We start from the raw sequence: 27333 nt of genomic DNA on the forward strand, positions 1-27333 counted from the left end.
ATATTATCCCCGGTCCATTCTTTTCCAAAAGTGAGAAACACCTGTTTTCTACATTTTGTCTGTTTTAAAACCATATCTCTTTAAACCAAACCAAGAGTCTGTCTTTTGCACTGATATTCTGATTCATTTCGATTTCAAAGAAAAAAAAAACATTATCTTCCAAAGCATCATAAAATTGTCCCTTCTTCCAGACTCTACTTCTCTCTTGTAGTAGTACAGCAGACCTTTCCAGGTGAGCAGGTCACAGAGTCCGAAATGAGCTTCCTCCATCAAGCAAAGTACCTGAACATGACTCTGTCTTCATAAAAGTGCCCCTGTAATAAAGAAATTAAATCCGAAATCAAGAGGGCAGTTGCCTACTGAAGTTCAAGAAGTCATCAATTTTAACCTAGCAACACATTAAAGGCTGCATCTATACAAGTACGATTCTAGAAATGCTCACCAGATTACGTTTTAAGAAGGAACTGCGCCTCAGGTTCCGCCGAGATCTTAACTCGGATGGCAGGATTCAGAGTCCGGAGTGCGGACTGATGGCGCACGGAGGGTCCACATACTGTGGATCCCTCAGTGATCTTCCGCGTGTTCAAACAGCCAGCGTGTGACTCCCCTGTCCCCGTGACCTCATTGCTCTGCTCTCGCCTCTGTGCAGCCGAGCCCGACTCATGGTAAAGTGGAAAAAAATATGCCCTCAACGTGAGATTGACTCTGGAGTGAGGATAGACGTTACCTTTTTATCGTTGAACAGGATGTATGTGATGTGGCGACTAGGTTCAATTTTGTATCCTCTTTAAAAGATTAAGGACTGGGGTGAGCGTGATTTACCACCCTTTCAGCTAAGAACCCGACGTGCGCACCGTTTAAGCTGCATAGACTCGGTCGTTTAACTCTTCTCCATTAGAAGGGTTAAGGTTAAAGAAAAAAACATTGCTGACTTCTTTTTTTTTTTGCCAGCCACGAGTGCTGATTAGCAAGGTTTGTATTTCATGTTTTGCAAGTTGCATCCATTATAAGAAAAACAAGTTGTTCAAGACAGGAAATGAATGCTTGCATTTAATTAAGTCTAGCCGTAGGCGGTTGTCCATAATGACCAGTTCTGTTCGAGAAGACAGAACAAAAAAGGCACCGCTGGGATTCGGAGCCAGGGTCTCCTGTGTACTAGACAGGCACCTTAAGCAACTAAGCCACGGCGCCCCAGGAGAGCTGTCCTTTGACAGCCACTTGGACACACCACTCAGACACATCTGCATTCGGTGTGTGCTCCGCCTGCTCGCTGAGCAAGTTGCCACCTTTACATATAATAGCAACATCAACACCAAGAGAAAGGGTGACAAATGGCTTTTATCTGGAACTTTTCATGTCCAAGGAGCTCAATGTGCTTTCTGTGTACAACAGGGCCACTGAACTCCACACTGGCCACTGAACCACAGCAGTGGCTTGCTGGCTTGACATCTCCCAAGGAAAATGTTGAAATCGCATGTGGAACAGGAAAATGACCCTCGAGTACGGGGGAAAAAAAAGAAAAAGATCATCTGGAGCGCGCCAACCCATGTCCGGACAGCGCAGATCCCTCGACGAGGTGGCCGAGTGGTTAAGGCGATGGACTGCTAATCCATTGTGCTCTGCACGCATGGGTTCGAATCCCATTCTCGTCGCGCTCCATGTCTGACACGTGTGCCCGTTCGGCGTTGGCCCTCCTGTCGTTTGCTCCGGTTCTAGAGCCGTGCATTTTCTAGCGGTGGCTGAACATGGTATAGTAGGCTAACGTCGGTATCGAGCAGTAACAGTAACGGTATTTACGTGTCGCTGCTGCCAAGTGGCTCTGGGTTGAGACCGCGTTTTCACTTACTTGCAACGCAAACGGAGAAAGCGATTTTTGACAGTCTCTCGAGAGACCGCGCTAGGTGTTTAGGGATAGACTTTGTCAGTTCCCCCTGGGATGGTGGCCTCTCAAATAGTTTGTGATTCCTTATACAGTAGAAGCCTGCTTCGTGGCTTAAATCCAAGCTAAGGAAACGAGTTAGAGGTCTGATGCAGAACTGCGAATTCAATGAAGGGGAACACTACAGTACATTGCACTGTATGTGTGAGGAAAGCTGCCCCCTTCAGTCCCTTGTCGACCGAACAGAGGACTGTAAAGGATACCGCCAAGAAACTTAAGGATTTACCATATTAAACATTGGAAATCCAACCACTTGCATTTGTGACACTTGATTTTGGCTCCACCTAAGACACTCTTAAATCTTCAAACACTTTTCTCTTCTCACGCAACACTCTTGTCTGTCGGCACTATGTGGCAGCGTTGCATGACAACCCCTCTCACCACGGAAAGGAACCTAACAGCTTTGGTAAGAGGAGAAAAGGACCTGGCCCGTACGGGGCTCGAACCCGCGACCTTGGCGTTATTAGCACCACACTCTAACCAACTGAGCTAACCAGCCTCACGACAGTGCTCCTCTCTGTGCTGCAAAAAATCAAACTCAGGGAATTTCTTTTGTCCTCCTTTGAATAGAAAGCCGTGTAATTCAGTGTACGGGCTTTCTCGTGCAGTTTCATGGTTCTTGTAACCCAAATCCTACACTGGCCTGAAGTGCCCCCCCATTTCACAGCATTTTTCAGCTGATTTAAAATGTACCTAAAGGAGAAGCATTATTGAAGACCATCAATTACCAAGAGCTTTTGTCAAAGGTTTTGGTGGTCATTTTGAATGACCACAGAACGCTGTGACCTCGGTTTTACATCTCATCCAAAAGACAGCGCCCTTTTACAACACAGCAACTCCGTCACTATACTGGGGCATTGGGACCCGCACAGACCTCAGGGTGAGCGCCCCCCCGCCGGCACCATTAACACCGCTTCCAGCTGGAAGCTTTGTTTTTCCCTGTAGCTCACCCTTATTCGGGTACTGACCTGGCTCACACCTGCTTAGCTTCAGTGGGTTTTCAGTTGCGAGTTGCAAGGGGATGCAAGTGATGGAGCCGCTCGCTGCAAAAGCCACTGCATTGGCCGGGAATCGAACCCGAGCCTCCCGCATGGCAGGCGAGAATGCTACCACTGAACCACCAATGCTCAGTGCCTGGGCCTTCAAAAAAGACGCTTTTTTGGTGCTCTGTGCAAAGTGCATCGACATCTGCTTCCAGCTGCAAAATGCCATTCGCGGATGCTGAAGAACTTATTTCCAAGGCAGCGGGTACAAGCGATTGGGCGTTTTAAAACCACCAGGAACAGCAAAGAGGCGCACTTCTTTGCTTGCGCCGAAACACACCGACTGGAGGCAGATAACGTAGTCGGCAGGATTCGAACCTGCGCGGGGAGACCCCAATGGATTTCTAGGCCATCGCCTTAACCACTCGGCCACGACTACAGCAAGCCCCACAGCCGCTGCGTTCTTGCTACAATCTTACCTGGATCGCGAGACGCCGGCGGAAGCCTATTTCAAAGTCGTTTTCCGTTTCAAAAAAACATTTCCAAAATACAAGCCTTGCAGACAGACACGCCTCAGAGGACTTAAGGGTGGCTTCATGTCGGAATGATAAAGTCTCCCCGTCCGGACATGAAAATGCCACTTTGTTACAGACAAAAAAAGAATCAACAACAGAGAAATGCCCACAAGCATTTGAAAAGCCGCACCACGTCGCACTTGAAATAGCTCTTACATTAGTGGAAAACACAAACGACCAACTCGGAATGACTTGCTTTGGACGCTTTTCAAAGCGTTCTTTGTGCACGACGACTGCGCCGCCTAGCAGATACAAATGGGTTGTACAACTTTGAAGTAGCAAATGGAAGAGGGCTAAGCCTCCTCTCTTTTAGCCCAGGTTCGATCTGTCTCCCAGAATCACCAGGGCGCACGCACACACACACACCTGTGCCGTTGAAGTGCTCTGCTTCATTTCTAAGGGCAACTCAACATTCACTCCTACCCCGAGTGCAGAAAAGACAGCGTCTGCAGCAGCAGCAGCTCAGGTCTCTGCACAGGAGCTAAGCTGCCCCCATCTCCTCTGCTCTGCTCTGCGGCTCCTGCGGAGCGGAGTCCTGCCTGGAGCCGTGTTTGCAGGCGGCAGCTCCCCGCACCCTGTCTGTGCGTCGTGTCCAAGAGCTCCTGGGAGGAAGAGAGAGCCCTCCCACTCGGGGGCTTTTCCACGGTCTGTGTGAGGAGGGGCGGGTGTGTCCAGCAGCTTATCGAGCGGAAGCCTGGGGCGGCGGAGAGCTGTGATCGTGCAGACCTTGAGGTGTCACCTCTTTGTCTGCTTTCCCGCCCCCCCTCCGCCCAAGCTCTGCTCCAAAGTAGCCCGGCAACCCCTCACACCTGCACGTGTCACAACCTAAGGTGTGGTCATGAGACACCCATGGGGTGTTGTTCTGTTCTTGCTAATTGTTTCCTGCCCGTCGCAGGCAGGAGTCCATGCGAGGAAGATGCGCTGGACAGAGCTCAGAGGGCGCAGCTGGGTGGCTTTCCTTCTGAGTGACGTTCCTGCAACACTCTCCCGCTCCTCTTGGTGCGCTCATGCCGCAACACAGGAAGGCTGGAGCAGGTGGCTGTGCGCTCTGTCCACCGCCGAAATAGCTCAGTTGGGAGAGCGTTAGACTGAAGATCTAAAGATCCAGGGTTTCGGTATTTTGTTTCATCGCGCCCTTTGTTCCTCTCTCCAGCGCCCCCTGCCTAAAGTGACGCTTCCCTTTCTCAGCCGGAAACGCAAGCGAGACACCAGCAACTGTCCCTGCAGGTTTCCGTAGTGTAGCGGCTATCACGTTCGCCTAACACGCGAAAGGTCCCCGGTTCGAGACCGGGCGGAAACAGCCTCGTTCTGCATGCTCCTGTACTTCACAGAGGTATTGAGCGACCGGTCATTTGTTCCCAATGTATTTCCGGTGCCTTCATGCAGTCTTGTACCAAACGCACGTTCCGTCTGTACACGGAGCCGATCATTTGCAATTGGGTTGTGCCGACAGACCAGGACGAGCCTTGTCGGCTCAAAAGCAGCGCAGGACCTGCAAGAACAGCAGAAAGATTAGCATCCAGCGGGGGCTTCTTAGTGAGCCCAAGATCTCATCAAGAATCGGCTCCACCAACAGGGCTGGGCGCATTGTTCCATTCTCCGACCACTCTCGGTGTAAACAAGTCCCTCCTGGTCTCTGCTTGAATTGCACTTTCCTACGTTTGCTTTGGTGTAACTGGCTTCCCCTGCATGGGCGAATGTGAAGAAGATCCTTAGTAAGTAATTGAAGAAACCCGAGAAGAGGTCAGAGTGGCCTCTGTCGTTCATCAACGATCCAGTCAGGCAGTACTCCTCTGTAAAGCGCCGTTCGTTCACATCGATTGGCTTTTTTTTGCCTTCATTCGTGCAAGTAGTAAAAGCAGACGCCCCTATTCTGCCGTGACCCGGATTCGAACTGGGGTTGTTGCGGCCACAACGCAAAGTACTGACCACTATACGATCACGGCGAGTTACCGATACACACGTGGCAGGGCGGAAAAGGCTGTGCTCTCTTCGTGTGACATAATTCGGAAAAGTCCTGACGTTGCATTTCAACTGAGCCCCAGTATACATCGACCCTTCGACACTCTGAGTGACAACTCTCTTGCGTGTTTTCTAATATTTCTGTGGTTTGCTTGCATGATGCCCGGAACAGCAGGGTTGCGTGCTCCCATATGGTCTAGCGGTTAGGATTCCTGGCTTTCACCCAGGCGGCCCGGGTTCGACTCCCGGTATGAGAACGTGTTAATTTTGCCTCCTGCTTTCCAAAAGATCAGCACCGTGTACGAAGGAGCCGCATTAAAACTACTCGAACGTGCAAAACGTGCGAGAAGAGGGGGCGCTTGTTTCCAGCCGAAACTTCTCGCGTGTGAGACGAGCTGACCATCGCTGCAGGAGGTGGGAGGGTTACTCTGGTAGACAGGGCTGACCTTTGGCAATAGGATTTATACTCTCCAAGATGATATTTGCACTTTCTGGAGAGGCGATTTTCTCCACTTCAGTAGCCCGATTTCGTCGATTGCGTGGAGAGGGCTGTAGAATGTGGCGCCGCCTTTCCTGCTCCGTCCATGACAGGCGTGCTGGACTCTGGAGAGAGAGCACGGTCCATCAGCGCACACCAATAAAGGCACTGGAAGCCGCTGAATCGCATTGGCGAAGCTCAGCACTGGGCCGCTGGGCACATCTGACCACTGTTTCCGTAGTGTAGTGGTTATCACGTTCGCCTCACACGCGAAAGGTCCCCGGGTGGAAACGGACTTCAGACTTCTTTTGTCGCCACGCACAAAAGGGGATTGGGGATTCGCCTAGCGCTGTTATCGAACAGACCCACTCACCTCTTAGTGTGGCGGGATCTGCACAGTGCATGTCGCAGCGCATCCTGCTTTCACTTCAATGCGCGTCCTGATGTACCCCTGTCTCCCGCGTGACAGGTGGGGACAGGTGACAGGTCCTATACTAATGAGGAAGACATCGCTCTCTCCGACCCCCCGGCATCGTGTCCCGACCCACCGTGCTGGAAGCCGACGCGTGCTGTGATTCCTTTACGGAGCAGAAATGACAACCGAGGAGCCGAGAGATCATTTCAGCATTTCGCGTCTGAACGGAAAACACAAACAACCAACTCAGAATGACTTGCCTTTGACGCTTTTCAAAGCGTTCTTTGTGCACGACGACTGCGCCGCCTAGCAGATACAAATGGGTTGTACAACTTTGAACTAGTAAATGGAAGAGGGCTAAGCCTCCTCTCTTTTAGCCCAGGTTCGATCTGTCTCCCAGAATCACCAGGGCGCACACACACACACCCGTGCCGTTGAAGTGCTCTGCTTCATTTCTAAGGGCAACTCAACATTCACTCCTACCCCGAGTGCAGAAAAGACAGCGTCCGCAGCAACAGCAGCTCAGGTCTCTGCACAGGAGCTAAGCTGCCCCCATCTCCTCTGCTCTGCGGCTCCTGCAGAGCGGAGTCCTGCCTGGAGCTGTGTTTGCAGGCGGCGGCTCCCCACGCTCTGTCTGTGCGTCGTGAAATTAATTAATAACGTTAATAAATTTATAAAGTTAATTTATAAAGTTAATAAAGTTATAAATTAGAAATTAATAACGATATAATTATATTCATGTACCGCAACACAAGAATAGTACACGCTGTACATTGTCTGTCGATAATGTTTCTGTAGTGCTTTAGTGGGTTAGGTTCCTGACTTCCATGTCACACGGTCTATGATTGAATCCCATGGAACTATGACTTTATTTTTTAACAAACATTTCTTTGAAAAAATGAAACGTTTCCCTTGGTCAGAGATTAAATAAAACCTCACTTTTTTAGGTTTTACTGTGCAGAGTGAGGTTTTACCTCACTTTTTTTGAGCAGAAGGTTTACTGTGACCTGAGAAGGGCCGGCATCCAATCACGGTGGTAAATACACACAAGCTCTCACTCATCTGAGCTACACGGCTACCAAGATGATCTCGGGTGCGCCGAGCTGGTACGGAACATATTGAACTGATCGACGGCGAATTGTCTCTCAGACAGGCTTTTCACCTCTAAGCTCCCTGACTGACAGTGATCAGCTAGGTAGTGAAACAGTCAGCTGCTTCTAAGCCTTAAACAGCTGCATCTCGGTGCTTCCACGGAGAGATGATTTGAAAGCCGAACATCACCCATTGGGAACACCTTACTATCACTAGTTTAAGAGACTCTTAAGGTCTTGCAGAGGTGCCTGTCTAATAGCATGCGCTTTGCAAGCTATAGGTGTTTAGGCTGAGGCAGAATGCCTAACAAAATGTTTTTCTAAAGGTGTGTCCAAGTGGCTGCAAAAGGACAACACTCCCGGGGCACTGTGGCTTAGTTGGTTAAAGCGCCTGTCTAGTAAACAGGAGATCCTGGGTTCGAATCCCAGCGGTGCCTTCTTTGTTCTGTCTTCTTGAACAGTACTGGTCATTATGGACAACCGCCTACGGCTAGACTTAATTAAATGCAAGTATTCATTTCCTGTCTTTAACGCGACTTGTTTTTCTTAAAATGGATGCAACTTGCAAAACATGAAATACAAACCTTGCTAATCAGCGCTAGCGGCTGGCAAAAAAAAAAGAAGTCAGCAATGTTTTTTTTCTTTAACCTTAACCCTACTAATGGAGAAGAGTTAAACGACCGAGTCTATGCAGCTTAAACGGTGCGCACGTCGGGTTCTTAGCTGGTAAATCACGCTCACCCCAGTCCTTAATCTTTTAAAGAGGATACAAAATTGAACCTAGTCGCCACATCACATACATCCTGTTCAATGATAAAAAGGTAACATCTATCCTCGCTCCAGACTAAATCTCACGTTGAGGGCATATTTTTTTTCACTTTACCGTGAGTCGGGCTCGGCTGCACAGAGGAGAGAGCAGAGCAATGAGGTCACGGGGACAGGGGAGTCACACGCTGGTGGTTTGAATACGCGGAAGATCACTGAGGGATCCACAGTATATGGACCCTCCGTGCGCCATCAGTCCGCACTCCGGACTCTGAATCCTGCCATCCGAGTTAAGATCTCGGCGGAACCTGAGGCACAGTTCCTTCTTAAAACGTAATCTGGTGAGCATTTCTAGAATCGTACTTGTATAGATGCAGCCTTTAATGTGTTGCTAGGTTAAAATTGATGACTTCTTGTATTTCAGTAGGCAACTGCCCTCTTGATTTCGGATTTAATTTCTTTATTACAGGGGCGCTTTTATGATGACAGAGTCATGTTCAGGTACTTTGCTTGATTGAGGAAGCTCATTTCGGACTCTGTGATCTGCTCACCTGGAAAGGTCTGCTGTACTACTACAAGAGAGAAGTAGAGTCTGGAAGAAGGGACAATTTTATGATGCTTTGGAAGGTAATTTTTTTTTTTCTTTGAAATCGAAATGAATCAGAATAGCAGTGCAAAAGACAAACTCTTTGGTTTGGTTTAAAGAGATATGGTTTTAAAACAGACAACATGTAGAAAACAGGTGTTTCTCACTTTTGGAAAAGAATGGACCGGGGGTAATATTTTACTAGTTGCAGGGCTGAGCTCACTGGGTTACAGTCCTGCAGTGTTACACCAGGTCCAGTGGCGCAATGGATAAGGCGTCTGATTACGAATCAGGAGATTGTAGGTTTGACTCTTACCTGGCTCGGGTCATTTTTAAACACATCGGGCTGCTCCCTAAGTAGTCTGTGCTACTTACTGCATTGTAATCGTACCCAGTAAGAGATTTCCTTCATGTAAATGAACTGCACCTGACAGCTTTAGAAAAACACCTGGGCTCAGTACGGTGCTGAGAGCTCAGCGTTGCTGTTCTAATTAGCACGCACTGCATCGGCTATGAGCCCGAACCTTTCAATTATTCCGATCAGTAAGTCAACACGTAGTCCACATGAACGGTAGAAATATTCTCTTGTCTGTCTCTTGTTTGTATAGAACTGAATGTCCCTGACAATGTACTGTTAGTTTTAATTGAAGAACGGCATTTGTGTTCAAATATACCAGACAAGTTTATGTAACTGCTCATGCGACACTCAGTTGTAATTAGTCAAGAAATAAAGTCGAACAACAGCTGCGGGTTTGATTCTGAACGTATCAGATTGCAGCGCCTTTTACTTCCATTGACAAATGATAGAGATTCGAAGAGAGATCCTTCAGACCAGCAAGCAAACCCACGGCTATTTCGGTTTTCTATCTAGGCAACGTTGGTGTTTGCAATAGCATACATGAAAGCGTGATGCAATTTCTGTGGCTACATTTGTTGCACGTCATGCACAGTAAGAGTGTTTCTAACACCAAATAAAAAGTCAACAATTAGCGATCACGCCTTCTCCTCAGTTAACCCACTGAAACCCTTGCTGTTAACAGTTCTTTACTGCGTGCTTTACCAGCACCTACATATCGTGTCGGTTCTTTCAGCTTTATTCATTAGGTTTTCAAAGGCATAAGCAGAGCACCAGAGGTGCGAAGGCAAAGTGTGTGGTTATCTGAAGAATTGATGTCCATGGCAGCAGGTCCAAGCGATTTCGCGTTGTTATAGTACCAGGAAAGGAGAAGCGGCACTTCGCCTCTGCCGCGCAGGCACAAGGCGACATGCGGCAGACGCCGGAGTCGGCAGGTTTCGAACCTGCGCGGGGAGTCCCCAACGCATTTCGATCCCATCGCCTTAAACACTCGAGCACGACAAATGCGAGCTCGCCGCCGCCGCATTCCTCCTATAATCAAACACGGACTGCGAGGTGGCTGCGGATACCTTTTTAAAGTTGCTCTCCGTTAAAAAAAAATACCTTTCACAAGATACGTGCCGGCAGACAGACACACCTCAGAGGGTTTAAGGCTGGCTTCACGTTCAAATGATAAAGTCCCCCCGTCCGGATGTCAAAATGCAACTTTGGCAGACAGAACAAACATCAACAAACCACAAATGTGGACAAGGATTTTACAAGCTGCACCACACTGCACTTTCAAAAGCATTTACGTTCGTGTTAGACGCAGGACTTGCCTTTGATTTGCGCGCTTACGAACGTCATGGAAAACGAAACAAAACTAAAGCCCTCAGCTCCTGCACGTGATTATAATGCCGTTACGTGTCGAAGCAGTAATTTACGTCATCCTACCACTGCAACACGGGGAATAGAGAGAAATGAGCACACGCTACGAATCGTCTCAATCACTCCCTAGAGTCGTAAGGCGCATTGAAGGGTGCACCCCCATCATTAATCGTTGCGCCTCTGTGAAAGGAAAGCTCTTGGGCAGTCTTTGAAACAGCTCGGATGAAACACTTGATTGCTTCCATGTGCATCTGGAGCCCACCCAGTGGGCAAAAGACGTATAATATACGTCTATTAAACGCATACCTTATACGTCTAAATGTGGTCTACAATTCGTCTAGAATGAAATTCTAATATACGTCTAAAGTTATACGTCAATTATACGTCTATGTTTAGACGTTCATTATACATAAATGGTTGGAGTTCTATTATACGGATAAATTTAGAGGACTATTATACATATATGGTTGGAGTTCCGGATAACTTTAGAGGTCTATTATACGGATAACTTTAGAGGACTATTATACGTATATGGTTAGAGGTCTATTATACGTATAACTTTAGAGGTCTATTATACGTATATGGTTAGAGGTCTATTATACGTATAACTTCAGAGGTCTATTATACGTATATGGGTAGAGGTCTATTATACATCAAAGATAGATTTTATAGGTGTAGAAACAAGTAAACCAAGCCAATGATTAGATTTAGAAATGTATTCTGAAAATACACATTCACACCTGAAACATATGTATTTCAAATTATACATTGTATACAATCAATCAACAATCAACATATGGGCAATAATCATAAAAAAACACAACTAGTCTTAAACTTCAGCTACAAATTCTGGTAACATGGCAATATACAGTATAGTAATGACAAACACAAAACTAATTACATTAACACACTAACTCAAAACCACATTTTGATTCAAATATACATTTTAAAATGTACAACTTCTATATTTCCAAGAAAAAAAAATATTACAATGGAAGTTAAGATGATTTTTTTCCACTATTTGCAAACCCTGTCTAATTGTCCTAACAGTTAGAACCAAAAACCTATTATTTTCAGTGTCCAGATCTCCTGGCCCCCTGTCTTTCATATGCATTCTTCAAGTAACACATTGCATGCTCCTTTATTTCTTTTTCTGTTGATGTAGGGTGGGACTTCAGCACCGCAGCTAGGAGAAAATGATATAATATTACTTCCCAAATAAATGATGATTAATATCTTCTTTAGTATAATCTAAAAAGTGAACGGTTTACTAAGCTCAAAACTGAAATAAATGTATGAAATTTGGCTTGCATCATAGCAGTTGAGCAATAAAGTCTGTCCTAATTAAAGAGTACCCAAAGTTTGAAAGTACAACATAGAATAAGAATAGAGAAACGGCAAAACGATTTTGTGTCATCTTCCCCATTCACACTATTTTATGTGCCATTTTTTGCTTATTCACGTACTATTTTAATCAAAATAATATTAAGAAAGATCTGTATGTATTCAGATAGTATTATTATTGTTCATACTTACTCGTCAAAAGAGGATTGCTGAGATATTTGCGGATATACTTCTACGTTTGAAAAATGTGTCCAAAATTGTGACCAACGAATACTAGCAATGCATTGTGGTATATAACCGGAAAATATGCTGGGTTCGATATTTTCTCAACGTATGCGTTTATTAATGTTGTCGATATTATGGTTGAAATATAACATTGATAATACATCGCGGCTATGTGCCCCCTGCTATGAGCTGATGTGCAATTTTAACGCATGTAGTTAGTAAGGATCGGTCACTGTTGTATGGTATTATATATAATGACATTATGGAATAGGATGGGGACAGGCCTGGCATCACGGGGGGAGGGGGGAATGTTGCCCCTTCAGTTTTGGGCAAAAAGATTTACCTAACTTAATTTGCGCCCTAAAAAAATAGTTGTACTTTGTCAATGGTCAGACAACACTAAATGACAGGAACAGTCACTCAGTCTGTTTGATGGGCAGGAGGGCTATCCGTCCAGGAACTGCACATATCAGTGTCGTTATTGAGTGTCAACATTACGATCCTGTTTGCTCAGGTGGACCGATTCCTTGCAGTAGTTTATCATTATACTTAAAATCGTTATATAACTAGGACTAGTTATAGCAGTCTGTGCTTTCTGTTGGTTTTACAACATTTTTTCTTAACGATTCAGAACGTCCATGTAGCTGCAAAAATGAACGCTTATGGTACTTTTCGCTCCAGGCAATACTCTCCAGTGAGAGTGACGAAAAATGTGAAACTGAACTTCATCGCAAATACCAGATTGCTAGTCGATATCTTCTATCATAAAGCACTAATTAATGGCATAGCTGCGAGATTTCATTTGGGTAGCTGCACCGTACAGCTCCGTTTCAACCGAAATATCACCCCCGCTCAGAATTTCAGACGCCCCCCTACAGATTTTTCCCCGGGCACCGCGCACTGATGGGGGACGGGGTTTCCAGGAAATGGTATCAACTTTTCTCAAGAAAATAAAAATAGAAACTCTATAGGCACTCAAACATTTTACTGTTTTTTTTTCAGGCAGGTGGCAAGACCCCTCCGCAAAACCCTTGTATGCCAAGCTGTGGGCATTGATTCGTCGAATATACGTATATTCACGGCGAAAATACGGCTATACGTATATATACGTCGCCTCGACGTATAATCAACGTCGAATTGCAACCGTAAAATCGACGACATTAATAAATGCATATATAACGTCGAAAACACATCTAACACTAGGAGTATACGGCACTCTGCACAGTGTACGAAGTAAATTATTTTCGCAGTAATTAATTTACACGTGTATAATAAATATAGTAAATATAATTAATTACTGCGAAAATAATTTACTTCGTACACTGTGCAGAGTGCTGTATACTCCTAGTGTTAGATGTGTTTTCGACGTTATATATGCGTTTATTAATGTTTATTTCACAGTGTCGTGCACCTTTTCATTGCTCTCGCTTTCAGAGCCTCCGCACGGCACACGACTCGACATCAGGAAGCACATTGAAGTGAAAGCAGGGAGCGCTGCGACATGCACTGTGCAGATCCCGCCACACTAAGAGGTATATAAGCGTCAAAGGCAAGTCATTCCGAGTTGGTCGTTTGTGTTTTCCGTTCAGACGCGAAATGCTGAAATGATCTCTCGGCTCCTCGGTTGTCATTTCTGCTCCGTAAAGGAATCACAGCACGCGTCGCCTTCCAGCACGCTGGGTCGGGACACGATGCCGGGGGTCGGAGCGTGTGATGTCTTCCTCGTTAGTATAGTGGCAAGTATCCCCGCCTGTCACGCGGGAGACCGGGGTTCGATTCCCCGACGGGGAGTAGCTTTTCTTTTACCTCCTTAGAGAAAGGACTGCCTTTCACTTCTCTGTTTTCTAACACAGCGTCGTGCACCTTTTCATTGCTCTCGCTTTCAGAGCCTCCGCACGGCACAAGACTCGACATCAGGAAACACATTGAAGTGAAAGCAGGGAGCGCTGCGACATGCACTGTGCAGATCCCGCCACACTAAGAGGTGAGTGGGTCTGTTCGATGCACAAAGAACGCTTTGATAAGCGTCAAAGGCAAATCATTCCGAGTTGGTCGTTTGTGTTTTCCGTTCAGACGCGAAATGCTGAAATGATCTCTCGGCTCCTCGGTTGTCATTTCTGCTCCGTAAAGGAATCACAGCACGAGTCGGCTTCCAGCACGGTGGGTCGGGACACGATGCCGGGGGTCGGAGAGAGTGATGTCTTCCTCGTTAGTATAGGACCTGTCACGTGGACCTGTCACCTGTCCCCACCTGTCACGCGGGAGACCGGGGTACATCAGGACGCGCATTGAAGTGAAAGCAGGATGCGCTGCGACATGCACTGTGCAGATCCCGCCACACTAAGAGGTGAGTGGGTCTGTTCGATCACAGCGCTAGGTGAATCCCCAATCCCCTTTTGTGCGTGGCGACAGAAGAAGTCTGGTCTGTTTCCGCCCGGTTTCGATCCGGGGACCTTTCGCGTGTGAGGCGAACATGATAACCACTACACTACGGAAACTGTGGTCAGATGTGCCCAGCGGCCCAGCGCTGAGCTTCGCCAATGCGATTCAGCTGCTTCCAGTGCCTTTATTGGGGTGCGCTGATGGACCGTGCTCTCTCTCCAGAGACCAGCACGCCTGTCATGGACGGAGCAGGAAAGACGGCGCCACATTCTACAGCCCTCTCCACGCAATCGACGAAATCGGGCTACTGAAGTGGAGAAAATCGCCTCTCCAGAAAGTGCAAATATCATCTTGGAGAGTATAAATCCTATTGCCGAAGGTCAGCCCTGTCTACCAGAGTGACCCTCCCACCTCCTGCAGCGATGGTCAGCTCGTCTCACACGCGAGAAGTTTCGGCTGGAAACAAGCGCCCCCTCTTCTCGCACGTTTTGCACGTTGAGTAGTTTTAATGTGGCTCCTTCGTACACAGTGCTGATCTTTTGGAAAGCAGGAGGCAAAATTGACACGTTCCCATACCGGGAGTCGAACCCAGGCCGCCTGGGTGAAAACCAGGAATCCTAACCGCTAGACCATATGGGAGTGCACAACCCTGCTGTTCCGGGCATCATGCAAGCAAACTACATAAATATGAGAAAACACGCAAGAGAGTTGTCACTCAGAGTGCCGAAGGGTCGATGTATACTGGGGCTCAGTTGAAATGCAACGTCAGGACTTTCCCGAATCATGTCACACGAAGAGAGCACAGCCTTTTCCGCCCTGCCACGTGTGTATCGGTAACTCGCCGTGATCGTATAGTGGTTAGTACTTTGCGTTGTGGCCACAACAACCCTGGTTCAAATCCGGGTCACGGCAGAATAGGGGCGTCTGCTTTTACTACTTGCATGAATGAAGGCAAAAAAAAGCCAATCGATGTGAACGAACAGCGCTTTACAGAGGAGTACTGCCTGACTGGATCGTTGATGAACGACAGAGGCCACTCCGACCTCTTCTCGGGTTTCTTCAATGACTTACTAAGGATCTTCTTCACATTCGCCCATGCATGGGAAGCCAGTTACACCAAAGCAAACGCAGGAAAGTGCATTTCATGCAGAGACCAGGAGGGACCTGTTTACACCAAGAGTGGTCGGAGTATGGAACAATGCGCCAAGCCCTGTTTCTGGAGTCGATTCTTGATTAGATCTTGGGCTCACTAAGAGGCCCCCGCTGGGTACTAATCTTTCTGTTGTTCTCGCAGGTGTTGCGCTGCTTTTGAGCCGACAGAGCTCGTCTTGGTCTGTAGGGATAGCCCAATTGCAAATGATCGGCTCCAGGTACAGAAAAAACGTGCGTTTGGTACAAGAGTGCATGAAGGCACCGGAAATACATTGGGAACAAATGACTGGTGGTTCAAGACCTCTGTGAAGTGCAGGAGCGTGCAAGAAGAGGCTGTTTGCACCCAGTCTCGAACCGGGGACCTTTCGCGTGTTAGGCGAACGTGATAGCCGCTACACTACGGAAACCTGTAGGGACTGCTGCTGGTGTCTCGCTTGCGTTTCGGGCTGAGAAAGGGACGCGTCACTTTAGGCAGAGGGCGCTGGAGATAGGAACAAAGGGCGCGATGAAACAAAATGCCGAAACCCGGGATCGAGCCAGGGACCTTTAGAACATACTCTCACGAATCGTTAGAATACGTGCGTTTGATCATCAATTGCGTAACAACCACATTCGTTCGACTTGAGCCATCAAGCTCATAGTTTTCAAATCTTGAAAGCTGTCATTGAGCACATCATAGTCTGCAGTACGCCACGTAACTTGCGTACTTCAACAGAAAGAAGAGCAGACAGCTCCATAAATATGCGAGGCGCAGAGAGTGCAAGGCGAGCCGCACACGTTTCGGTGACTGAGAGAGGGCAGTTTTTGCTTCTGCATTTCCCAAGTAAGGACGCATGACAACAAGCGATCGCGGTGCTCATTTACGACATAGTGGTGATGAGTTTTCAGTACGTGTTCTTTTGAACGAGCAATGAGGTTGCTGCCTTGGACAGCTGACTGCACGCTCTCATTGTGCCACGTGATGAGTATTCACCAGGCTCGTTCAGTCATTAGTCACATTCCATCGTTTGCCATAAGCAGATGCTGCAAGGTGATGTGGATATCAGTTCCCAGTCTTGTGGACGAGGACAAAAAGAACACACAAGGGCTCATTCGCAAGTTGAACCCAGGACCTCCCACACCCTAAGTGAGAATCATACCCCTAAACCAATGAGCCACGGCAGCACTTTCCATTTTATTCTGTCAGCGAGCTTGAGGACGGGGGAGAGGCGTCATTCGCTCGTCCAGTCAGACCTTCATCAATAAGTCAAGAAAGCCGCAATTACACGACTGCCTTGCAGACGAAGGGCAGTGAACTGCACCCGGTAAGAGGGGAACAAGCGGCACTAGGCGACACCGAGGCATGAGCCCCAGCGAGGGGGGTTAGCTTGCATGGTACAGCGCTCGCTTTGCATGCGAGAGGTAGCGGGATCATTTCCCACGTCCTCCAGGTGTGTGCTTAGAGCTTGATGTGCCGAAAGGTGTCCTTTAGCCTGTGGTCACGCCTTGCATGGAGAGCGTCATGCAGCTGTCAATCATTTCGCAGCCACGCCCCCTCTTCATCTTCTCTCTGCCTTAAGCGTCTCCGCCACTCTCTCTTGACATTTCATGTCAGCATGTCAGAAGTCCGAGTGACGTTTTTAATGGCTGAGTGAGGGCACGATGCTGAAGCAGAGAGGCCACTTCAGCCAGAGAGACTTGTGCTAGGTGAGATCTGAAAAACAGACTCGCAACAGAAACAGACCAAAAAAGTATCGGTGAGATCAAAAGGCAAATGCAACATCCAGCAGAGGGCGTCTAAAGATTAGGGAACGGGCGACTGAAATCCATGAGGCAAACTTTCCGGCTGTGTACTGCAGCTGGCCTCGTTGGCGTAGTTGGTAGCGCGTCAGTCTCATCATCTGAAGGTCCTGAGTTTGATCCTCACACGGGGCAGGGCTGCTTCCTCTCTTGCTCTTTTCAAACACTTGCGGCAACTGTTCGCTCATAACCACGTCTGGAATGCGTGACCTTTACACGGGGGAGAAGCAACGCCGCATCCCTTTTCTAAAGAACATTCACATTCAGAAATAAGTCAAGAAATTTGCCATTACTTTCGCTCGCGCTGCTGTCAGCCTGCCCATGTTGCCAAAGAAAGATTCACTCGGCGTCAACATGACAGAACAGCGATCACTTGAAAACACTATTCCACACTCCGTAAGCAAGAACTTCAGTGTTTGCAGTCACCCGATATGCCGATAGTCAAAGGAGCACAAAACACGAAGCGTCAAAAGACAAGATGAGTTGATGGAAAGAGCGTTGAATTGATGAGCACAAAAGTTCAGCTCGTACAATAGGCAACGAAGGTCCCGGCGTCATCATCGCACTTGAAAGGACTGCCTTGCAGACTAAGGGCAGTGGGAGGTTGCTGTTTTGAGATGGAGGCATTGGGATGGTGGGCCGAGATCTATTCTTCTTAAGGAATTCTTCATCGTGAAAGATCGGTCCACAGGTCATCCAAAGAACTTACAAATTTTTTGGACTCAGGGAATCACGTGCTTCCGGAAGGGAGTGAAGTGCTCAAACACATGACATGCCCCCTTGATCTCACATGCACAATTCTGCTGCAACATGCACAGCTACCGTCCACACCAGGCAGTGGGGCTTCAGCAGAATTTGCTACGCCACCTGCAATTACATATCCAGCTGCACACATATACATGGCCCCTCTGTCCTTTTCAGGATCTCAAAAAAAAGCATAGCGTGGTTTTCCTGCAACCTGATTGACCGCATCTCCCTCAGAATGTGCCCCGTTGCATTCATTGCTGAAGCAGGACGGAGGCTAACGGGCATGCCAGAACAGTTAGGCTCAGCGATCTCTCCAAAATATTGTGGTTGTAGTGGAAGAAATATGGTTTAAATTGTACCTTGGTATTTCAAACTCTCTCTAGAATGTTATCCATTTCTATTTTATTTTGACAGGAACTGGCTAATGACACTAGATGAAAAGAGAAGAAAGAAAACACAACGTTTCGGCCGTGGAGCCTTCTTCAGGTGTGAGGGCTCCACGGCTGAAATGTTGTGTTTTCTTTCTTCTCTTTTAAGCATGGAATAGACCTATTACTTGTTCCTTTGCAGCCTACGCATGCTGACACAGCTCCCCACCTGAACTGCTAATGATGCCTGGTAGTTTGTGGTACTTGGGTATTGTCTTATGTTTGCTCAAACTGCATATGTGTGATTGCATATTTTTGGGTATTTTCATATGTCAATATTTAATTCACTGACATTCCTGTATGCTTGGAAGAAAGGTAGATTGGATTTGGCACAGGACGCCTGCCCATATTTGTTGATCATTGTTGGGCTGGAAAAACAATGATAAAAAGTGTATGAAAAAAGCTCTCTCCAATATTTCCCTTCTCTTCGCCATGGTTACACTGCCCGTTCTTTCCGTCTTTGGTCCTTCTACAAAGATTCCAGGGCTCTTTTTCCACCATAATATCAGAATATTTTTTTCTCTTTTAAAGGCTGTAGGTGGGGTGTGATGGACTGTACCACTATCATAGAAGATTTTTTCAGGACACATCGCAGTTCCATAGTAGAATTTATCAATAGTAGAATTCCATAGGACATTATTTACCAACATATTACCCAGTGTGAGACTCTGCCAGTAAACCTCAGAGCATTGAGTTCTCCACTGATAAAGATGGCTGTCTGAAGTCATGAAATCCACTGCTGGGATGCCTGAGAGACAGTAATTGAATCTTGGCTGGAATTAGGCTTTCTATTAGTGTTGATCTTTGGGAATTATGTGGTAAAAAGGGAAAACTCCTTTACTTTAGTCACTTTGAATGTTCAAATGTACAGAACCTGCAAAACTAAGCAATGAAAAAAATCCATCACCACTCTCATGATAGCATAACTCATAGTCTCTGCTGTTATGTAACAATACACACTTTCAATTTTCTTATCGCCTGTCTCCAGAGAGAATGTTGTTAGTGCTGATGACCTTGAATTAGACCTTGTTAACTCTGTAAAACAATCTTCCTCTGCTTAGATTTTCACTCAGATTGATTTTGTTCTCAGATTATTCCTGGCAGGACTGAGTTTCTAGGAAATGAAAAGTGAAAGAAAAAGTACAGAAGATCAGCCCTTGAATATACAACATTGTGCAGTGAGATTGTTAAATGTATTAGCTGCTATCCTGTGCTAGAGCCTGTCGTGGTAAGCAGTGGATGACAGGATCTAGCACAGATACTAATGAAACACTGTTAATGAAAGATAAAACACTTGAGTCTTATTTTAGTTTTCCATTTCCCTTTCATTTGTGATGTACTGTACAACAGGCCACAGAACATGCACAAAAACAGATATGCACACATTCACACCAGGCAATGACAGTCTGCCCAGTCAGAATCTGAGCTGAGGTATCAGAATTCTGAATTCCCTGAATTCTGTCATGGATCATCCACAATAAGGGCAAAGTTTGAACACGAGGATCCCCAGGAGAGAGCCTAGTAACATAAATCTTGGAGCAAAAGCAGATGATTAACTTCATAGTTTGTGTGGTTGAGCCAAAGTTGAGCATGAGGATATGTGAGTCACCATTCTTAGAAATGGATCCAACTTCAGACAGGCGTCAAAAGTAAGAGTATACAGTGCTGGGGCAATGACACTTCAATGATCAGAAGGATAACAAGAGTTTTAATGCATTGAAATTGATTTTCTGGTGATGCACACTGTCATGGAACTATTAATTTTTTAAGGATCACTTACTGACGTCAGACAGCTGCCAATTCTCCAGACTGGAAGGATGAACAGTTTATCCCCCTAGGTACCATATTTCCATATTTCGAAGCATTGGAATAATACATGTCATACAGCAACATAAAAACAGGAAGACAAGTATCACAGCCCCTATAATCGGTGTTAGTAACTTAAAAGAAAAACATTCCCCCTGGCCCAAACAGTGATTCTAACCAGGAGAGAAAAGCCGGTGTATCTTTTATGCCTCTCTCTTTATTCACCTTGTCTTTTAGTTCTTTTAAATGCTGAATAGCGAGTGTAAGATTTCCGTAATCATAGTCATTAGCTGGAATATATGTACAACAGGAGTCTCCTACTAAAGCATAGACTCCTCCAGATGCTGCATTTTGAAGGTCCAGCACGAACCTGTTCTGAAGTGCCATTAATCTAACTCCCCTTAATTCTTGTTTGATAGCGTCTAAGCCTTCTAACATGATATTAATAAAAGAGTACATTTCATAAAAAGTCGCATGGGTGAGGCTGTAGAATGAGGCATTAAAGCACATATATAACAAGATGCATTAAATTTCTTTAACTTTACAGTATGATTTATAAATTTATACCACAAATTACTCATATCCCCCTCATTATCAGTTTCATTCAGCCAGTTTGTATACAAAGAGGCTTCGTGTTTAGATTCTTCCTCTTTTGGGGTGGTGACAGGCTTCTACATAAAAAGGAAAAAGGCTGTGCACATCAGTCCCAAGCAGGTTATCCCCATCTGTCCTTGTGGAGACATCACTCCTGCGCTTTGTTCAGTTCGTTTGTGACCTTTTTACAGTGGGAAGCATGAATCCAGGGCACCATTTCTGTGACCTTCACAGCAGTGGCAGTGGTCAGCAGCACCTGGTACAGCCCCCTCCACCTGAGTGAACACCATTTCTTTTTCCTGAAGTCTTTCACCAGAATCCAGTCTCCTTATTCACTCATTAGTTCTTACAGCACAGGTAAATCCCTGTGGGCTGGAGCCCAGCATAATCCTAGGCTTTTTTGGTCAACATTGGTCAACAGATTGGTCAACAACTGGGTAATAACTCTTAGAAAAATCTACACATTGTTCCCCTGCCTCAGCTGTGACGTTTTGTAGAACAATTCTAGCTGAAGTTGTAAAATTTCTCTTTGTTCCGTTCCTGCAAAACATCTTATTATGAACAAACAAACCACAATAATCATTTGCATCTAGGGGAATCACTCCCAAGGGTAACCCCCCTTAAAGCTATATTGTTCTACCCATCAGGTTCTGCCACTAGATAAGAGAACCTTTCCCATGAAATCATTTTTTGACCTTCATGATCCCTTCAGGGCGTACAATTAGCACAGAAGCAGCAGCTTTAGTCCACATGTTTTTCAAACAGGATATTAACGATATGATCATAACGAATAATACCAGACCCACAAATATGTATTGAACCAGAGACCCTCTCCATGTTCCTAGCACAGACTGTAGCCATGCACCAATACCCCAATCATCTGGATTGCAGGATTTACGAAGAAAATTATTTTCGCAGTAATTAATTTATTATATTTACTATATTTATTATACACGTGTAAATTAATTACTGCGAAAATAATTTACTTCGTACACTGTGCAGAGTGCCGTATACTCCTAGTTGCGGCACACACGATACATACAGTAAAAAGCCTCAGGCACTGTGTTAGATGTGTTTTCGACGTTATATATGCGTTTATTAATGTCGTCGATTTTACGGTTGCAATTCGACGTTGATTATACGTCGAGGCGACGTATATATACGTATAGCCGTATTTTCGCCGTGAATATACGTATATTCGACGAATCAATGCCCACTGGGTAAACTCTTGAGCAAACTCTGAACCAGCTCTAAGGAAACTAATCCGATTAGACGTTACTTTGACTCATCTTTTTACGCTCAGTGCTGGATTGCTCAAACTCCAGCTAGGGTTAGGGTTAGCATTCCCACGCTACTTCGACACTTTGTTTACGCTCAGTGCTGGATTTTGGGAACTTCAGGACGAGTGGGAATTTTCTCCTATCTGTCAATTCTGTTTTGTTTTGGAGACTCTTGGCTGCCTATGTTGTACAGTGCAGCGTGAAGGAAACATTTTCCAAAACTGTGTCAGCTCAAAAGTTGTAAGAAAACCTCTCCAGCTGCTTTAACTCTCTTCATTTTTGTCATTTAATGTGACACTCGATGTATAACTGGAGCCTCACATATGCAAATGGTGAGGCTCCAGTTCGACACCACTTTACAGTATCTGACAAAAGCATGGCAGACTGTGCCATGACCGGCAGATAACTTCTGCTTATTTTTACCATATTAAACATTGGAAATCCTCCCACTTGCATTTGTGACACTTGATTTTGACTCCACCTAAGACACTCTTAAATCTTCAAACACTTTTCTCTTCTCCCGCAACACTCTTGTCTGTCGGCACTATGTGGCAGCATTGCATGACAACCCATCTCACCACAGAAAGGAACCTAACAGCTTTGGTAAGAGAGGAGAAAAGAACATAGCCCGTACGGGGATTGAACCCATGACCTTGGCGTTATTAGCACCACGCTCTAACCAACTGAGCTAACTGGCCTCACAACGGTGGTCCTCTCTGTGCTGCAAAAAATCGAACTCAGGGAATTTCTTTTGCCCTCCTTTGAATAGAAAGCCGTGTAATTCAGTGTACGGGCTTTCTCGTGCAGTTTCATGGTTCTTGTAACCCAAATCCTACACTGGCCTGAAGTGTCCCCCCATTTCACAGCATTTTTCAGCTGATTTAAAATGTACCTAAAGGAGAAGCATTATTGAAGACCATCAATTACCAAGAGCTTTTGGTGGTCATTTTTAATGACCACAGAGCACTATGACCTCGGTTTTACATCTCATCCGAAAGACAGCGCCCTTTTACAACACAGCGTCTCCGTCACTATGCTGGGACATTGGGACCCGCACAGACCTCAGGGTGAGCGCCCCCCCGCCGGCACCATTAACACCGCTTCCAGCTGGAAGCTTTGTTTTTCCCTGTAGCTTACCCTCATCCGGGTACTGACCTGGCTCACACCTGCTTAGCTTCAGTGGGTTTTCAGTTGCGAGTTGCAAGGGGATGCAAGTGATGGAGCCGCTCGCTGCAAAAGCCACTGCATTGGCCGGGAATCAAACCCAAGCCTCCCGCGTGGCAGGCAAGAATTCTACCACTGAAACACCAATGCTCAGTGTCTGGGCCTTCAAAAAAGACGCTTTTTTGGTGCTCTGTGCAAAAAGCGTCGACATATGCTTCCAGCTGCAAAATGCCATTCGCGGATGCTGAAGAATTTATTTCAAGGCAGCGGGTACAAGCGATTGGGCGTTTTAAAACCACCAGGAACAACAAAGAGGCGCGCTTCTTTGCTTGCGCCGGAACACACCAACTGGAGGCGGACAACGTAGTCGGCAGGATTCGAACCTGCGCGGGGAGACCCCAATGGATTTCTAGTCCATCGCCTTAACCACTCGGCCACGACTACAGCAAGCCCCACAGCCGCTGCGTTCTTGCTACAATCTTACCTGGATCGCGAGGCGCCGGCGGAAGCCTATTTCAAAGTCGTTCTCCGTTTCAAAAAAACATTTCCAAAATACAAGCCTTGCAGACAGACACGCCTCAGAGGACTTAAGGGTGGCTTCATGTCGGAATGATAAAGTCTCCCCGTCCGGACATGAAAATGCCACTTTGTTACACACAAAAAAAGAATCAACAACAGAGAAATGCCCACAAGCATTTGAAAAGCCGCACCACGTCGCACTTGAAATAGCTCTTACATTAGTGGTAGACGCAGGAATCGCCTTTTTATTTACGCTCTTACCAACGCGATGGAAAGCAAAACAAAGCAAAGCAGAGCAAAACAAAACGAACAAACGAAAACCCTCACGTCCCGCACTTGCATATAACGCCGTTACGTGCCCAAGCGGTATTGTACGTCATCCTAGCACTGCACGCCGGTGCGTATGGTATATGGGAACGAGCACACGCCACGAATCGTCTCGAATCACTCCCTACAGCTGTAAGGTGCCTTGAAGCGTGCACCCCCAACATTCTTCTTTGCTCATCTGTGAAAGGTAAACTCTTGAGCAAACTCTGAACCAGCTCTAAGGAAACTAATCCGATTAGATGTTACTTTGACTCATCATTTAAGGGATCCTTGTTAATTGGAGAAATCAATGATTTCGAATGAATTCTGTATGCGTTAAAAGACAGCTATACACAGAAAACATGCAGGACACTGCTCATGATGTTTCCCGAGCCGAAACACAGTGCGTTTTTCCAAGCCATCTGACCAAGCCTGCCCACTGAAAACTGCAGGAGATCGTGTAAAGACGTTCAAGTTTGTAACTACTGCACGCACAGGAAGCAGAATAAATTCCTCTATTCAAACTGTCAAAGGTTTGCTTTGCGAACGCTGCAGGACATCGCACAATCTCTTTTGAACAGGGACAAACGATTTCTTATGGGGCGCAGTAAGTACAGACGTTTAAAAAGCTCCACTCATGCCAATGATGCAGCATGAAGAAGCGCAACCTAAAGTTTGCATTCCTAGCACTGTTGCAACCTAGCACTGTTGCATTCCCCGCATCAGTAGCTAAGAGAATATAATTTACGACTCTTGTTAATGCAGTTTCAGAAACCAGACTGAAATTTCTCAAGTATATTATTTGAATCCATTTGATGTTGGGCAACAACTATTCTTTCAAGACTTTTAGATTGAAATAGGACCTTTGAGACAGGCCTGTAGTTGTTAAGAACTTGTGGATCCAAATTTGACTTCTTAAGGAGCGGTCTAAGAACCACTACCTTAAATTGATCATGTACGACGCCTGACGCAAGCGATGCATTCATCATCATTCATTCATTCATTCATCAGCTTTCATTCCTAGGAGTGAAAAATAACCATTTTTGAAGACATTTTAGTTTCTAAAACACTACAATAAAGTTAAAAACATCAGTTTTATATTACTTTTAGTATTTTTAGTGAAATTAGTCATTTATTGCACTATTTTTAATATAATCTCTAATTAAAAGTGAATAGAATTAAGTTTGGAGCAACAAGGAACACAAAAAAAAAGATTTTAAGGAAAAAAATGATGTCTTCTGTGCCAGGTGCCTGCAAGGGGAGAAAGCTAGAATCCTACCCAGGCTCCTGGAGCTCTGTCCTGGCTAAAGGAGGGTGAATCCATCCCCTTCAAAGCTCCATGAAAAAATGATCATTTAAAATTTGAAAAAAAAAACATCATATAACAACAGTTTTCATTCATAGGAGTGAAAAACAACCATTTTTGAAGACATATTAGTTTCTAAAACACTACAATAAAGTTGAAAACATCCGTTTTATATTACATTAATTTTTGTGAAATTAGTCATTTATTGCACTATTTTTAATAAAATCTCTAATTAAAAGTGATTAAAATTAAGTTTGGAACAACAAGGAACACAAAAAAAAAGATTTTAAGGAAAAAAATATTGTCTTCTGTGCCAGGTGCCTGCAAGGGGAGAAAGCTAGAATCCTACCCAGGCTCCTGGAGCTCTGTCCTGGCTAAAGGAGGGTGAATCCATCCCATTCAAAGCTCCATGAAAAAATGATATTTTTAAATTTGAAAAAAAAAAAAAACATTATAGAACAACATCTCTTGGTCCACAGAGTGCAAAAATCCAACTTTGAAGAAAATCCATTGACTGATCCCCGAATCCTGAAGTTTCTTCGCATGATATTGGGCTTGCAACCACTTTCTGGAAAATGATGAAAAATGCCAAAAATGAAAAAAAAGTTATCAATTCTAGAGCCTAAGAGGAAAATAAGACAAATGTATATCTCCAAATAATTTTATGTGCTTCAGAAGAGCCCAGGAAAGTTTTTTGCATACATGAAACCACGCCCGTTTGCACGTAAGCAGACATGGTTGCACACACGACTGCATGAAAGCACGCGTGCATGCAAAATCATCCTGTTAAGCATTTGAAAAGCCGCACCACGGCGCACTTGAAATAGCTCTTACATTAGTGGTCGACACAGGAATCGCCTTTTTATTTACGCTCTTACCAACGCGATGGAAAGCAAAACAAAGCAAAGCAGAGCAAAACAAAACGAACAAACGCAAAACCCTCACGTCCCGCACTTGCATATAACGCCGTTACGTGCCCAAGCGGTATTGTACGTCATCCTAGCACTGCACCCCGGGGCGTACGGTATATGGGAATGAGCACACGCCACGAATCGTCTGAAATCACTCCCTACAGCTGTAAGGCGCCTTGAAGCGTGCACCCCCAACATTCTTCTTTGCGCATCTGTGAAAGGTAAACTCTTGAGCAAACTCTGAACCAGCTCTAAGGAAACTAATCCGATTAGACGTTACTTTGACTCATCCTTTAACAGTTTTCAGTCTCTGTCTTTAAACACCTTGCTCAGTCACATTCAAGCCACAAGTACTCTTCTCGGATGTTGCACAAACAAATCCTAATGTCTTGAAAGCATTGCAGCATGTTTGTGTCCCACTTCCCGTGGCTGCAGGACGACTGACACGAACGGACAAACACAATCTGTGGCGTTTAGCGTGACATAGTCTTGCAGGCATCGTGCTGTCTTACTGCAATACTATACCACTTGAGGAAACAGTCCATCTGGCCATGAAACTCATTTGAACGTCTAGCTACAGCAACTAACAATAACATGATTTATTCAGGATGTGTGGAATCAGCACGTCCCGGAGACAGCTTCTGAAATCGTGAGCATTCTCTGGTGGTGTCCTGGAGGGCTCCCCCGGGCATGTGTTGGTGGTATAGTGGTGAGCATAGCTACCTTCCAAGCAGTTGACCCGGATTTGATTCCTGGCCAACGCAGTGGCAAGTGTTTTCAAATGCTGTCACAAGCCTTGGATTGTGACTAGCAAAGCGAAGCCTTTTGAAAGAGCTAAAGCACTGCAAAACGGAATTGAAGGAGAATCTTACA

The 27333-nt window shown here is 45.7% G+C and overlaps 10 non-coding genes across 10 annotated transcripts; 6 read left to right on the top strand and 4 right to left on the bottom strand.

Moving 5' to 3' along the window:
* The first annotated feature begins 1570 nt into the window (after positions 1 to 1570).
* trnas-gcu (transfer RNA serine (anticodon GCU)) lies at positions 1571 to 1652 on the top strand. The gene has a single exon. It is a non-coding gene; the product is annotated as a tRNA-Ser (tRNA).
* Positions 1653 to 2364: 712 nt separating this feature from the next.
* Positions 2365 to 2438, bottom strand: trnai-aau (transfer RNA isoleucine (anticodon AAU)). The gene has a single exon. It is a non-coding gene; the product is annotated as a tRNA-Ile (tRNA).
* Positions 2439 to 3279: 841 nt separating this feature from the next.
* On the bottom strand, positions 3280 to 3361 carry trnas-aga (transfer RNA serine (anticodon AGA)). The gene has a single exon. It is a non-coding gene; the product is annotated as a tRNA-Ser (tRNA).
* A 1363-nt stretch (positions 3362 to 4724) lies between these two features.
* On the top strand, positions 4725 to 4797 carry trnav-aac (transfer RNA valine (anticodon AAC)). The gene has a single exon. It is a non-coding gene; the product is annotated as a tRNA-Val (tRNA).
* An 847-nt stretch (positions 4798 to 5644) lies between these two features.
* On the top strand, positions 5645 to 5716 carry trnae-uuc (transfer RNA glutamic acid (anticodon UUC)). Its single transcript has one exon. It is a non-coding gene; the product is annotated as a tRNA-Glu (tRNA).
* A 2090-nt stretch (positions 5717 to 7806) lies between these two features.
* On the top strand, positions 7807 to 7880 carry trnat-agu (transfer RNA threonine (anticodon AGU)). The gene has a single exon. It is a non-coding gene; the product is annotated as a tRNA-Thr (tRNA).
* Positions 7881 to 13805: 5925 nt separating this feature from the next.
* trnad-guc (transfer RNA aspartic acid (anticodon GUC)) lies at positions 13806 to 13877 on the top strand. The gene has a single exon. It is a non-coding gene; the product is annotated as a tRNA-Asp (tRNA).
* Positions 13878 to 15035: 1158 nt separating this feature from the next.
* Positions 15036 to 15107, bottom strand: trnae-uuc (transfer RNA glutamic acid (anticodon UUC)). The gene has a single exon. It is a non-coding gene; the product is annotated as a tRNA-Glu (tRNA).
* A 2354-nt stretch (positions 15108 to 17461) lies between these two features.
* Positions 17462 to 17534, top strand: trnam-cau (transfer RNA methionine (anticodon CAU)). The gene has a single exon. It is a non-coding gene; the product is annotated as a tRNA-Met (tRNA).
* A 6246-nt stretch (positions 17535 to 23780) lies between these two features.
* Positions 23781 to 23862, bottom strand: trnas-aga (transfer RNA serine (anticodon AGA)). Its single transcript has one exon. It is a non-coding gene; the product is annotated as a tRNA-Ser (tRNA).
* Between the last annotated feature and the right edge of the window lie 3471 nt (positions 23863 to 27333).

Source organism: Lepisosteus platostomus, unplaced genomic scaffold, assembly GCF_059453375.1.
Source record: "Lepisosteus platostomus isolate fLepPlt1 unplaced genomic scaffold, fLepPlt1.hap1 Scaffold_61_H1, whole genome shotgun sequence".
NCBI classification, from domain to species: Eukaryota; Metazoa; Chordata; class Actinopteri; order Semionotiformes; family Lepisosteidae; genus Lepisosteus; species Lepisosteus platostomus.